Source organism: Nomascus leucogenys, chromosome 18, assembly GCF_006542625.1.
Source record: "Nomascus leucogenys isolate Asia chromosome 18, Asia_NLE_v1, whole genome shotgun sequence".
NCBI lineage: Eukaryota > Metazoa > Chordata > Mammalia > Primates > Hylobatidae > Nomascus > Nomascus leucogenys.
The window spans coordinates 25,414,454-25,427,945 of NC_044398.1; the positions used below are offsets into that span (position 1 = coordinate 25,414,454).

General features: G+C 47.8%; 1 long non-coding RNA gene across 1 annotated transcript in view; it reads left to right on the plus strand.

Moving 5' to 3' along the window:
• Positions 1-8,610, plus strand: part of LOC100589302 — a 64,132-nt gene extending 55,522 nt beyond the window's left edge. The window contains exons 2-3 of the long non-coding RNA XR_122261.3: positions 5,424-5,963; positions 7,548-8,610. This is a non-coding gene — a long non-coding RNA (uncharacterized LOC100589302). The remainder of the gene's footprint in view (positions 1-5,423; positions 5,964-7,547) is intronic.
• The last annotated feature ends 4,882 nt before the right edge of the window (positions 8,611-13,492 follow it).

Consider the following 13,492-nt stretch of genomic DNA (forward strand, 5'->3'; position numbering starts at 1 on the left):
TGACGGGCAAGTCAAAACTGCTGGTTAAATGGCTTTAAAGTAGTGGCCATTTATAAGTTAATGAAAGAGAAAATAGGCACATTATACATACAGATTTGTCCTTAATGAGGGGAAAAGGCATTGTTTACTGATGTTCAGTTTTAATTATCCATGCACAGGGCTAGCTTTATTCCAGCAGTGCCGCGTGCCTCCATTCTCCCATTTTCCACCACGTTCTTTTAACCCCTTCAGTGCCCACCCAGGCTCTCACCCATCCCCCAGAGCATCAGTTTCCAGTGCTGGCTGAGCGGCCAATTCCTGGCTGACCCTGTGGAGACCTTTGACCCTGGCAGACAGCACAGCGGCTGCTTGTGTCCTGTGCTCTCCTCAGCTGAGCAGCCAGATGGAGGGCAGTGCGGCCAGGACCCTCAGGGCAGCCACCCTCGGAAGGAGGCAGAGCTCAGGGGGGTGCCAGAGAAAACCCAACTGAGGAGGCAGGTGGAGTCTGAAGACTGCAAGCCAGGGACTCCCCAAAAAGCCAGGGCTCGGTAGAACCACTCACCAGTCCCATCCTTTGCAGTTCTTCTGAAACTATCAAGAAGGGAGGGGGCTCCCCTGGAAAAGGCAAACAGCAGGGTACCTCCCAAACGGGCAGCTCACTGAACCATTCCTAAGGTGACACCTGTCCATCCTCACTTCAGCATGAGCAAATGGGAGATCACTCTGGGATAAACAGATAACCCCTTGCTACCCCATAGCCTCTCCTCTCACCCCAAGATCCCAGCCTGCTAGATGCTGCTTGTCCTCAGTGGAGAATAAATAAGCAATAGATGCGAGAGTGGAACATGCATGACCACTCCTGCCAAAGTGAGCTCAGCGTTGGCTCAGCTTGGGAAATCAGCAAGGAGGAAAGGAGCTACTTGCTGAAAGTGGGGTAGGGAAGATTGCTTGGTCAGCCCCAAACCCTAATCATCCAGTGGCACATTTGAGCTGTCTTCAGGAGTCTATGCTGAGAAGGGATTTGGCTTTTCCTTGAACTTTCTGGGTGAACAGCAGTTCTAACTTGCTGATGCTCAGAATGCATTCTCTACTCTGCCTTGGGAAGCCCAGGAAAATGCAGTGGGTGGTTGCAAGTGGTGGTGGCAAAACCACTACCTCCATGGCCACTAGACAAGAGAACACGGGGTTACCCCACAACACAATTTTGGAGGTTTGATCAAAGAGGGAACTTCCTGATTGATTAAAAAGGCAGTTGGGCAACATTATGCCAATAAACGTGAAAATTTAGACAAAATGGACAAAGTCGTAGAAAAATACAGATTACCAAAACTGACAAAAAATAGAAAGCCTGAATAATCCTATAACAATGAAAGAACTTGAATCCTGCTGGGCTTGGTAGGTCATGCCTATAATCCTAGCACTTTGGGAGGCTGAGGCAGGAGGATTGCTTGAGGCCAGGAGTTCAAGACCAACCCACGCAGTATAGTAGGACCCTAGCTCTACAAAATTAAAAAAAAAATTTGGCTATGCATGGTGGCACATGCCTGTAGTCCCAGTCCCAGGCTGAGGTGGATCACTTGAGCCCAGGAGGTTGAGGCAGCAGTAAGCTATGATCATGCCACTGTACTCCAGTCTGGGAGACAGAGCAAGACCCTGTCTCTTAAAAAAAAAAAATAAAGAAAATAACTTGCATCTTGAATGAAAGATCGCCACACAGAGAATGCCAGGCTCCAATAGCTGCCCTTTCTTTGTTGTTATTGGGCATCTGCTGCTATTCATTTTCTTTTCTTTTCTTTTCCCTTTTTTTTTTTTTTGAGATGGAGTCTCACTCTGTTGCCCAGGCTGGAGTGCAGGGGCACGATCTCGACTCACTGCAACCTCTGCCTCCCAGGTTCAAGCCTGCCTTAGCCTCCCAAGCAGCTGTGACTACAAGCATGTGTCACCACGCCCAGCTAATTTTTTTTTGTATTTTTAGTAGAGACAGGGTTCCACCATGTTGGTCAGGTTGGTCTCAAACTCCTGACCTCAAATGATTTGCCTGCCTTGGCCCCCCAAAGTGCTGGGATTACAGGCGTGAGCCACAGTGCCCAGCCATCTGCTGCTATTTGTAAAGCCAAAGCTTCAGTCCACATCCTCCTCCTTATGCCTATTTTCTACATGTTAAAACCTTGAGACAAGCGGAGTTAGGTTTTAATCTTCCTTCCCCTCCTTAAATCAGAGGAGACATCCTACAGCACCTTTTTTTAAAATAAAAACCTATTTATTTGCAGATTGGAATGGGTAATCAAAAGACCTTTCATGATATTATTTATTCAGAGTCCTTGCATCAAGCTTGCCACTTATTTAATCTGCATAAATATCCTGCAAGAGAGATACTAGGATCCCTGTCTGAAGCCTGTTCTCTTCCCACAATACCTCCCTGCTGCCCCAGAACAAGCCTACTCCTCTCTCAGGAATAGGAGGGTCATGACTGAGTCCTCCCCACCCTCCACTCCCATCTAGCCATCAACATCTAGGTCAGAGTTTCAGGCCCCTCTCCCCTGATGACAGTGCTTGGGAATTTCTTCAGTTGGTCAATGACCTTCTTACACAGCTGTCCCCAGAACTGAACCTGGCATTGAAAGGTACATTTGGCTATCCTGGTTATGTATTGCTGGGTTAGAAATTACCCCAAATTTAGTGGTGTAAAACAACCATTTATTATGTTTATAGGTTCTATGGGTCTGGAATTCAGATAGGGTACAGCAGGGAAGCTTTGTCTCTGCTCCACAGCATATGGGCCTCAGCTGGAAGATTCGAAGGCTGAAGGTGACTCAACTTTTGTGGGCTGGCATCATCAGAAGGCTTGTTCACTCATGTGTCTGGTGGGTGGGGCTGGCTGTCAGCTGGGACCTTAGCTGGGACTCTGGGCTAAAATATCTTGTATGTGGCCTCTCCAGATAGCTTGAGCTTCCTCACAGTATGGCAGCCAGGTTCCCAGGAGAGAGTGACAAGTGAAAGCCACATTACCTCTTAGGATTTAGCTTTGCCAGTTGTGCAGCATGACATCTGCTACGTTTCATTTGCAATTTCTGCCCAATTTCAAGGAGTGGGGATGTCAAGATTCTAGAAAAGGGGGTGGCACTGGAGATACTACAGTGAACCTTTTTTAAAATTTTTATTTATTTATTTATTTTGAGATGGAGTCTCGCTCTGTTGCCCAGGCTGGAGTGCAGTGGCACAATCTCGGCTTACTGCAAGCTCTGCCTCCCGGGTTCACGCCATTCTCCTGCCTCAGCCTCCCAAGTAGCTGGGACTACAGGCACCTGCCACCACGCCTGGCTAATTTTTTGTATTTTTAGTAGAGACAGGGTTTCACCATGTTAGCCAGGATGGTCTCGATCTCCTGACCTCGTGATCCACCTGCCTCAGCCTCCCAAAGTGCTGGGATTACAGGCTTGAGCCACCGCGTCCAGCCTACAGTGAATATTTTAAGAAAACATCACGTAGCTCATCTGCCTAGCTCAGAGGAAGCTCTCCATGTCGGAGGGTCTGGGAGGTGCTCAGGGTGTTGGAACGTCATTCATTCAGTCAGCCCAAGTGATCAGAGTCTACCATGTGCCAGCTGCTATCCCCTCACGCCCCTGGTGGTCCATAGCTGCATTGCCTTTCAGCCCCAGCCCCACCCAGGTTCTCCCGTTGAGGCCCTGACAGATTTGATCAAGATGAGAGAAGTTTAGGCTTAATTCTCTCCAGCCTCTTGGGAAACATTGCTCTGGGTCACTGTGGCTATAGCCCAGAGAATAACTCCTCCCCCTGGGGGCTGCTGTTGAATGGAAGGTTTTTACTCCCATTTCTCAAGGTGTAGGCATGTCGAACAGTTTCTATTTAGTGAAGAAGAAAACAAGTTGTTTTTTTATTTTATATAGCTCTTGTTTTTGTTCATCCCACAAGAAAAAACAGGGTTCCTCAATTGGAAATAGGTTCCTGCCCTTCCGTAAGACTTAGAAATGGGAGAATCCGTGTGTGAATTAGGTCACTGTGGTATAAAGAAAGAAGCTGGAAGAACTCCTCTAACCCTTTTTTTTTTTTTTTAGCACAGGAGCATGGCTTGTATAGCTGGTTCACTGGCTACTATACTGGAAAGCATAATGAGTGGGTCAAGACAAGTAGAGGTATAGCTAGCATAATGATCACAATAGGGCCGGGCACAGTAGCTCACACTTTGGGAGGCAGAGCTTCGAGGATTGCTTGAGCCCAGGAGTTCAAGATTAGTTTAGGAAACATAGTGAGGCTCCATCTTTACAAAAAAAAAAAAAAAAAATTAGCTGGGCCATGGTGGTGCACGCCTGTCGTCCCAGCTACTCGGGAGGTTGAGATGGGAGGATTGCTTGAGCCCAGGAGGTTGGGGCTACAGTGAGCCACGATGGCATCACTGCATTCCAGCCTGGGCAACAAAGTGAGACTCTGTCTCAAAAAGAAAGAAAGAAAATGACTAATCACAATAATAACCAATATATATCATATTCTGGGCTCCGAGCATTTTATACAGCATTGTGAAAACGATATTAGTACCTTTCTGACAGCATTGTTAGTAGATTAAATAGCACAAATGAGGAAAGTAATTTCTCTAAGGCCCAGAGACGTTAAGTAATTTGCCCAAGAGCACACAGCTAAGATGTGGTAGAATTGGGATTTGAATCCAGACCCATGGGCTCCAGAGACTGTCCTCTAACACTGGGCCATGATATGCAGCTAGCAGGCCTGGTAGCTTAACGGGAGGGGCAGGAATTGGAATATAACAGGCGAGGCGCACAGGCTCTGGGTGTTGGGTCTCTCTTGGTTAGACACCAAAGACTCATTCTGCAGCCTGAGTCTCCTCATCTGGAAATGGGGATAATACCTACCCCAGTGAGTTATGTAAGGCATTAGCACAGGACTCCAGACCCAGTGGGTGCTCAGTGCACCGCTGGAGAGTCCCTTCCCTTTTTTCCTTCCTCCATATTTTGCTGTGGGCCACTCTATGGAGAGGACTTTCCTGCCCAGGGAAGAGGGAGATGGCCAGGTTGACTTTGCTATCTGTGGCAACTCCAAGGGCATCCTAGTTCCCTAAGCTTTTGCTGGATGTCAGAATTCCAGTGCCTCTCTACTGTGCTTTTCATTGGCAGAACTTTAAATGATTTTATAAAACTGCAAATGTACAAGGTAATTGAGTCTTCTATTACCCTGAGCTGCCTGGACCTTGCCTGGCCTCCTCCTCACTCACCGAGCCGCCCGAATAAAGTTGGAAGTGTTTGTGCTGGTAATATATAGGACTTAATTAACCTGGCCTTTTATAGCATTTCCAATGGAGGGTTGGAACAAACTTCGAGGCAGCTTGAGAAAGGGAAAGGGGGGCCTGGGGTGAGAGTGTGCATGTACATACAACACTTGATGTTGGTTTTTTCTTCCGTTCTTTTCTCCAGTACTTTAATCAGCATTTAATGACCCAGTCGAAAATTCATTGTTTGGACCCAAGCACTGGTGGGAAAGGCAGGAGGGGAGGCCTGCCTTCCTTCCTCCCTCCCGAGCCCTGCAGCAGGCCATGGAGTGGTGAGTGAGTTCGTACAGTGCCAGCCACATTCCCAGAAACTTCCAGCAGAGGTTAATCCTGCTCCTCTCGGGTAGGAGACAATGAATGGATATTAACAAATGGACTCCCTGCATTAGCTAATGCCACTCCCTACTCAACCTAGGATGACTCCAATGGCGCATGTCCCCATTCCCGGGCCCCAAGGCTGCGCTAATGTGCTATCCTGCCTGCCCCTTCATTCTCCACCCCGCAACGTTCCCACTCCTTTCCCCTCCCAACAAGAAGCCATGCCTGAACTGGACACCCTTCCATACCAACCCAGGAAAAAGTGATTCAGCTCCGGTCCACCCTGGGTGCAGCGGTCCTTCTGCCAAGATGCCTTCATATCATACAGCTATTATTTTCGGGAGGATTCCAAGTGAGGGCAGTCAGGGTAAGTGCCTCTCACCAGCTGCCTGCTCAGACCATTGCTTCACATACCCTAGCTCATAAATCCTGCCCCAACGCTGCCGAGTGGTTACATCATCCCCAAACCTCATGCAACAATTCGATTTGGAAATAAAAAGGCAGGTGTTAATTGACTCACTCCCTCTGCCCCTTTGCGGTGCCCCTGACCCTCGATAGCTTTTAACCCCACAGTTAATAAAAGTTTTGGGCCCAGCCCTAGCACAGTTCCTCATTCATTCTTTCATAACGTCAGCAAATTCTTCCTGAGTGACTGTAATGCACAAGTCATTGGCCAGAGCCTGAGGGAAGAGGGTTAGGTGGCTAAAGATGAGCAAGAAGCATTTAAAGCATTTCATGCCTTAGGAAAGCCTACAGAGGAGGCCGACAAATAATGCAGATTTGGGCAGGAGTCCTGTGGGCCTCTGGAGAAGCCAGAGTTTTAGAAGCATCTCCAGCTCTTGAGTTGACTGCTCTTGAGTTTGCCTGTTCAGCACCCATCCCTCCTACAAGAGCACCCAGATTCTCCTTTGGAGAACCCACGTCTTCACTAAATCTATGTGGTTCCAAATGTGGTTGGATGTCTGGGGTCCCCAGGAGTCAGCCCATGAGTAGAGCTAACCATTCAGGGCAGGTTAGTCCCCAGCCACAGTGATCATTTCAGCCATGGGCATGAGACTTGGGCTGGGCCAGTGAAAGCTATTGCTGTAGCTCCTGGGAAGGAGTTCTCTTTCTCCACTGGGACTGGCCAGAAGTAAGCCTGGAGCTGCTAGTAACCCTCTTGCCTTCACTTGGGAGAGGCTTCATGAACCTGAACTCGCTCACTGTACGAACTCACTCACCACTCCATGGTCTGCTTCATTTGCTCCCGAGGGACAGCCTCTGACTTTAGGCCCCTATTGTCTCCTGCCCCGCAATGAGAAGCTCTTGGTTTTTAGGTGTGTTTATTACCCAGGCCCAAGAGACTCTCTGTCTCCCTTCAACTAGTCTGTGCCCAAGCAGAATATCAAGGAAAGCAGAGCTGAGAAATGGAAAGAAAAAGATGGTTAAGGATGTTGGATGGCTGCCAAGGTTTTTTTTTTTTTTCTTTTTTTGAGACAGAATCTTGCTCTGTCGCCCAGGCTGGAGTGTAGTGGCTCAATCTCCGCTCACTGCAAGCTCTGCCTCCTGGGTTCACGCCACTCTCCTGCCTCAGCCTCCCTAGTAGCTGGGACTACAGGTGCCCGCCACCACGCCTGGCTAATTTTTTTGTATTTTTTTAGTAGAGACGAGGTTTCACCATGTTAGCCAGGATGGTCTCGATCTCTTGATCTCGTGATCCACCCATCTCGGCCTCCCAAAGTGCTGGGATGACGGGCGTGAGCCACTGTGATCGGCCTGGGGGCCCTTGTTTTTAAGGTTTGCACTTGTGCGACTCTGAGAGTGAGTGCCTCCTTATATTTTGTACCCCAGGTGCCTCTCTCTTCTCCCTATTCCTGGCCCTGCTTAGGCCGCTGGAAGTCCACCCCTATCTGTCCCTGAACCCAGCCTGAAGAATTCAGAGTTGATCGCTACTATCTTTCTTCCCCCACAGGTGGGCTTGGCCCATTCTCTAGACTTTGGAAGATAATGTTCTATAGAGGCCTGTTCTGAAGCTTTACCAGGTCAAACCAGAGAAGAACCCAACAAGTAACTCATCTCAGCCTAACTATTCTTCAAGGGCAATCAACCTACAGTATCCAAGCACAGAGTAATCAAATCCATGGAGAATCTTCAAGTTAGGCTCAGAATCCATTTGGGTCACTGAATTTACTGTTATTAAGATCTTAGTTGTGTTCAACCATGATTTGACATACCTTAGAGTGAGAAGATATTCTTCCTGGCCTCAGACTAGTTGAAGGTAGAGAGAGAGACAGGCCCTTGGGTGTGGGGAGACCTCTCCTGGGATAATACACACAGAAAACCAAGAGGTGCTCACTGTGGTGCAGGAGACAGCAGGGCCTGAAGCCAGAGGCTCTCTCTGTGTCCTTGAATACAATGCTTTACTCCTCTGACCCCTGTTACTGTGATTTGGAGAGGCAGACAATACAGGATGGGCTTTGCAGGCAGGGAGGTCCAGTTATAATCCCAGCTCTTACTAAGTTGGGTAAGACTCACTCTAAGATTTAGTTTCTTCTGTTGTCTCTCAGTAGAATCATAAAGGTACTTTCCTCTTAGTGTTGTTTTAAAATTCAGTAAAATAATGAAGGCTTAGCACAGGGTCTGATGTAAATTTTCAGTGAATTATTGTTGTCAATATTGTTCTGGAAAACAAGAGGGCATATTAGAAGATCAAAAGTACTGCCAAGCATTGAAATGCCAATTCTAGATCCAGTCTCAGCCCTCTGAGAATGGATATCATTGTTTTCAAGCCATTCAGAAACCAATGTGAATTGAACACCTAGTATGAGCTCTCTGAGGGAAGAGCCAAGTTGTGCATTTTTTCTCTTAAGGGGTCTTCAATACCTCTAGCCCCAAACAGTATCTCCATCAGGATTCCTCTCTGATAGTGTTCATTTCTTTTTTCTCAATGGATGCCTTAAAAAAAAAAATCCTACAAGGAAACCTGTACTACTCAAATACACCCCTCAGGTGACCATTAAATAATTTACATTGTTAATTTCTTTTCAGTTGTGTGTCTTTTTCCCTAGTTACATCATCAGGACCTTGAAGGTAGGGACAGGTCTTAGATTTCTTGATGCCCCCATAAATCTAGGTACAGAGTAGGTTCCTGGACATCAGTACAAGGCCCATGAGCCTGATAGCTCCCCAGGTGGGTGCTGTGTGCCTAGGCGTGGGAAGGACAAAAGAGAGGTCACTAAAGGGGTTTCTGGAAACGAAGAGGCCCTCTGACTTTAAAAGGGAGCCCATACACTTTTTGGAAAACTGGAATAATCAGAAAGCTGTTTTTGGGGAAGCAGCAGCCAGAAAAACCTGGGGCATTGGGTCAACCAAAGCCCTTCCCAAGGCTGCAGTGGCCGCAGCTAGTTAGCCCAACTTCCCTACCAGCCCCAGGGCTGCAAATGAACAGTGTTCGCTTCTTAATAAAAACAGCACCAATGCAAAGCCCTAACTTCACTGGAGAAATAGCCCTGCGCCCTTCCATCCATTAACATTTTGCACCTTAATGCGGCCATATTTTCGGAAAGCCAATTCATATTGGCTGAGTAGCTTATTGTTATGCAGCTCTGGTTAGGGGTGGCGGATCCTGGGAGGGGGGCACTCTGCAAAGGGGATGTAATTAAGCCTCAGAATGTTCGGTATATGCCCCAAAAGGGGGGTGGTACTTGGGGGACCTGGAGCAAGAGTGATGGGCTTGTCCAAAAGGTTTGTGTGTATGAAGGCTTGACCATTTCTGGGAAGTCCCACCGTGACTGCTACCCTTGCTCACCCCCAGCCCACACCAGAGCAGGGCCACCCACTCACCCTTTGGGTCTCCAACTTCAAATTTCCCAAGCAGACCCTATCGGGCAGCTCTTCTCAGATAAAATACATCATCATTTGCTCCATTAGAAAATAAATGTATGGCTATATTATGGGATTTGCATTCCATTACCTTGGTTTGCATGCCATAAAACATTTATTACACCCTTGGGCTAAAGTCTTAATAATGACTGGGTGTGAGGCACTAATGTGGTGCTGGTCTTGCTCAGGAACCAGAGATTAATGCCTTTTGATGTCACTCAGCTAATAGTTGTGCTCACCAATTTGTCCCATCAGAAGACATTAGAGTCAGGCCCTGTGCGAGGGTGGGGGAAACACTGCTCAGCTTCAGCTGGGAATCGAGGCTCCTCGTTCCTGCCTTCCTACCTGGGCTTGTTCAAAATGGCCGGAATGAAATCTCAGAGTTCCTGCTCTTCAATCCCCCATTCCACTTCTACCGCCACCCCAGCCTTGGCCAAGTCCCCACCCCTGGGGGTGAAAGCTACAAGGAGGGGTTTAAATGTCTGCCCTCCTATAAGACAGCAGCGGAGGTGGCAGCAGTCCGTGTGTGGGCATGGGTGTGTGTGTGCATGCATACACACACACACACACACACACTCTCTCTCTCTCTCTCTCTCTCTCCCTCTTTCTCTCCCGTCCCTGTTAAGGAATTGCTTTGCCAGGCCTGCCAGCTATAGAAGCCCAGCAGCCCAGAAGAGGAGGCTCCAGTCCACCTTTACCCCACAGCTAGGCTTAGTCACAGCCCCCAGCCCGGGAGACAGGCCCAGGGTGGAGCTGAGCAGACCCTTTGGGGCTGTATTGTGGGTCTTTCTTGTCATCAGCTGACTTGGCTGGAGCAGTCCCTGCAGCCAGGCCTTGGGGAATGTCTTCTTGTGGGTTGTTGTGATTCTCTGTGGGGTCTAGGAGCATCCTTCTCAGAGACTGGAGATGCCGCCGACCTCTTTTGCTCAAAGCTATGGCCAGGAAGCGACCAGTTACTTAACCCTTCTGTCTCTGTTTATCCATGTGGAAATGCTGGCATTTGGTTTATGTGTGTGTGCGTGAGTCAAGGGTGCTGTCTGGATCCTGCAATGTGCAGGACAGTCTCGCCCAGCAAATAGTTCTCCCGCGTTCCATACAACTTTTGAAATGCCCACCCAGGTCGCTGTGTACTCCTCAGCCCTAGGGGGCACTATTCATTTCCATGATGAAGTAAATGGCTGTGCAGTGCACAACCTGCACAACCGTCAGAGAGGTCCTAAGTTTGACAGTCATCCCAGTGGAAAAACCTGTTTACAGTGACCAGAGTTCTAAACCTAGCTGTTTTACATATAAGCACTGAGGATTTTTGCATGGCTCTAATATACACTGGATTTTCTAGGATTGCAACTTTTGCGACAATTGAGAAGGAAATTGTCCTCTATTCTGCACAGATCCTTACCAAGAGTTGTGCACCATTTCAGAAACCACCATTCATGCAGCCATACTGTGGACCTTGTCACCAGGATGCTGCCCCATGGCAGGTGGCACTGACTACAGTCCTACTGGGAGGATTTGTCTTTAGGTGCAAGCATTCCAGTTTTTCATTATTCCTGAGCATTTACATATTGAAATACATATTTTATTATAACTGACTTTCCTTTGATTTCTCCTTTACCTTACAGCTGGGTCAATATACTGATTTTTAAAAAAATTCCATGGATAGGTTGCTTATGTTATCTCTGCTTTCCATTCTGAGATAGTAAATGGGGCATGACAAACCTGGGAATAAAAGAAAGCTGTGGGTCTGATGGACTGGGCGCTGAAGCCAGAGAATTCCAGCCTCAATGTCTCTAGGAAGCCTCTTCTGACCACTTTTACCCCACGCTCCCCCCAAAGCCTGCTTTCCTTCCTCCCTGAAATGAAGTTCATAATGTCTACTTTCTACTTTTTTTTCCTTGATCATCTCAGGGACAATCATGTCAACTGTGTCCCAAGAAACATGAAAGCTCTCCAAGGACAGCCTTGAGGTGGTCACTGTTCATGGCCCTGACCAGGTCCTGGAGAAAAGGACACTAGCTTGGTGTGCTGATCTGAAATACACAAGTCTGGCAGCGGTAGGGCCCCTGGGAGCAGAAACCAGAGACAGGCACCCACAGCAAAGGAACACAAAGTCCAGAAAGCCCCATCACCCAGCTTGAGAGAGCTGGGGCAAAATAGAGGGCCCCAAGACTCTAGAAGAGACGTTTCATTATCTCATCAAATTAAAGACTAATTAGAAAAACAAATTCATGGGAAATCGTTGAAAAACAAGTAAACCACCCAAAGCCTGAGACTGTTTAAAAATAGCTTATTGGAAATCCAAAGACAGGACATGTTGAGGAATGAAAAAAACATCTTGTGTGGTGAGATGGTGACTTTAAAGCGACTTCTGTGGCAAAGAGGCATCCTTTGTAAATGGGCAGATTGGCCAGGCTCAGAGAGCAGGCTTAGGTAAATTAATGGATGATAGCGCCATAAAAGGTTATTAAGGGGAACTTGGCTCCACTTAGGAGCAGCACTTGTGATATCTGGGGGATGACTGCACATTCCTGAGGCAGAGTCCTTGTGTCCCAACCTGAGACAGACCATGGGCCCAGAACCTGGACGGAAGGAGGCACTGCTGGGTCTTGGGTTATTTCTAGGGGTCCCCCATATGGATGCGATAGTCCATCTCAGTTTTTCTTTTTTTTTCTTTGAGACACAGTCTCGCTCTGTCACCCAGGCTGGAGTGCAGTGGCATGATCTCAGCTCACTGCAACCTCCGCCTCCCGAGTTCAAGCAATTCTCTGCCTCGGCCTCCTAAGTAGCTGGGATTACAGGTGTGTGCCACCACGCGCAGCTGATTTTTGTATTTTTAGTAGAGACGGGGTTTCCCCATGTTGGTCAAACTGGTCTCAAACCCCTGACCTTGTGATCCGCCTGCCTTGCCCTCCCAAAGTGCTGGGATTACAGGCATGAGCCACCGTGCCCGGCCCCACTTCAGTTTTTCAAAGAAAGGAAAAAGGAGAAATGATCAGATTCATGCTGCATTTTTGGAAAGTCGGTTTTTAAATGTGTATGTATTTCAGGTCAGAAGAATCATGAAAGAAAACCCAGTAGGAGTATAGTGGGTTGACTTCATCCCTGGGTTCCAGACACTGCCTGAGTTCATGTCCTAGCCCCACCACTGCATAGCTGGGTGACCTTAAGCAAGTTATTTAATCTATCTGTGCTTCAGCTTTCTCCCCTCTGGAATGGGGTGAGTAATATTACTTTGCTGGCTTATGAAAATGAAATGAGTTAATATGGTATATGAAAATGCTTAGAATAGTGCATGGCCTATGGTGAGTGCTCAGTAAGTGTCTGCTTAGGTTGTTGTTACTTTCAAGAAAAGGGCCAAGTTGTATTAGTTCCCACTCCCTTCCTGCTGATTAACCAATGAAGGGTGGCTCTGGGAACATAAGGGAGGAATCAGGGCAGGCATATGTGCCTCTTGCTTTCCCAGAGGAACCCCAGTGAGGAGGTCAAGTGCTCTGGTCCTGGTTCTAAATCCACTGTTTAGAGTAGCAAGTACATTTGAAGTGGAGATTACCCCCTTAGCTGCAAAGATTCAGTTAGTAGGTGACAAGGAGTGACTGTGTCACTATATAGTTATCTACATAGGTAATCTGCGCCCCCCCAAAACATTTTGATCAGAGAACATCGTGCTTAGGAGGAATATTCCCTCTAGGCCATGGCAGCAAGTAGGTTTGAGCTCTTTTGTATATACCATTGCTTGATAACAGCTGTGGGCTATATCCTATTGGGGATTCTGAATCCACATCTGGATGCCAGGGAAAGTGTGCCAAGATCAAATAATTAGTGATGTCGGCTAGGGACACAGGAGACAAAAGTGTCAGCATTGGCTGGAGAGTAAAAAACACCGACTGCTCATAATAGCCTGGCTAGAGGTAGCCTGGGTTCTCACATCCCGAGCAATGGTGTGGCAGGATGGTGATTGCCTGCTACCAAAAGGTAGGCGACCTGACTTTTCAGCTCTCCTCCATCAGGTGTGGGGACCCTGGGTGCTTCACCCCA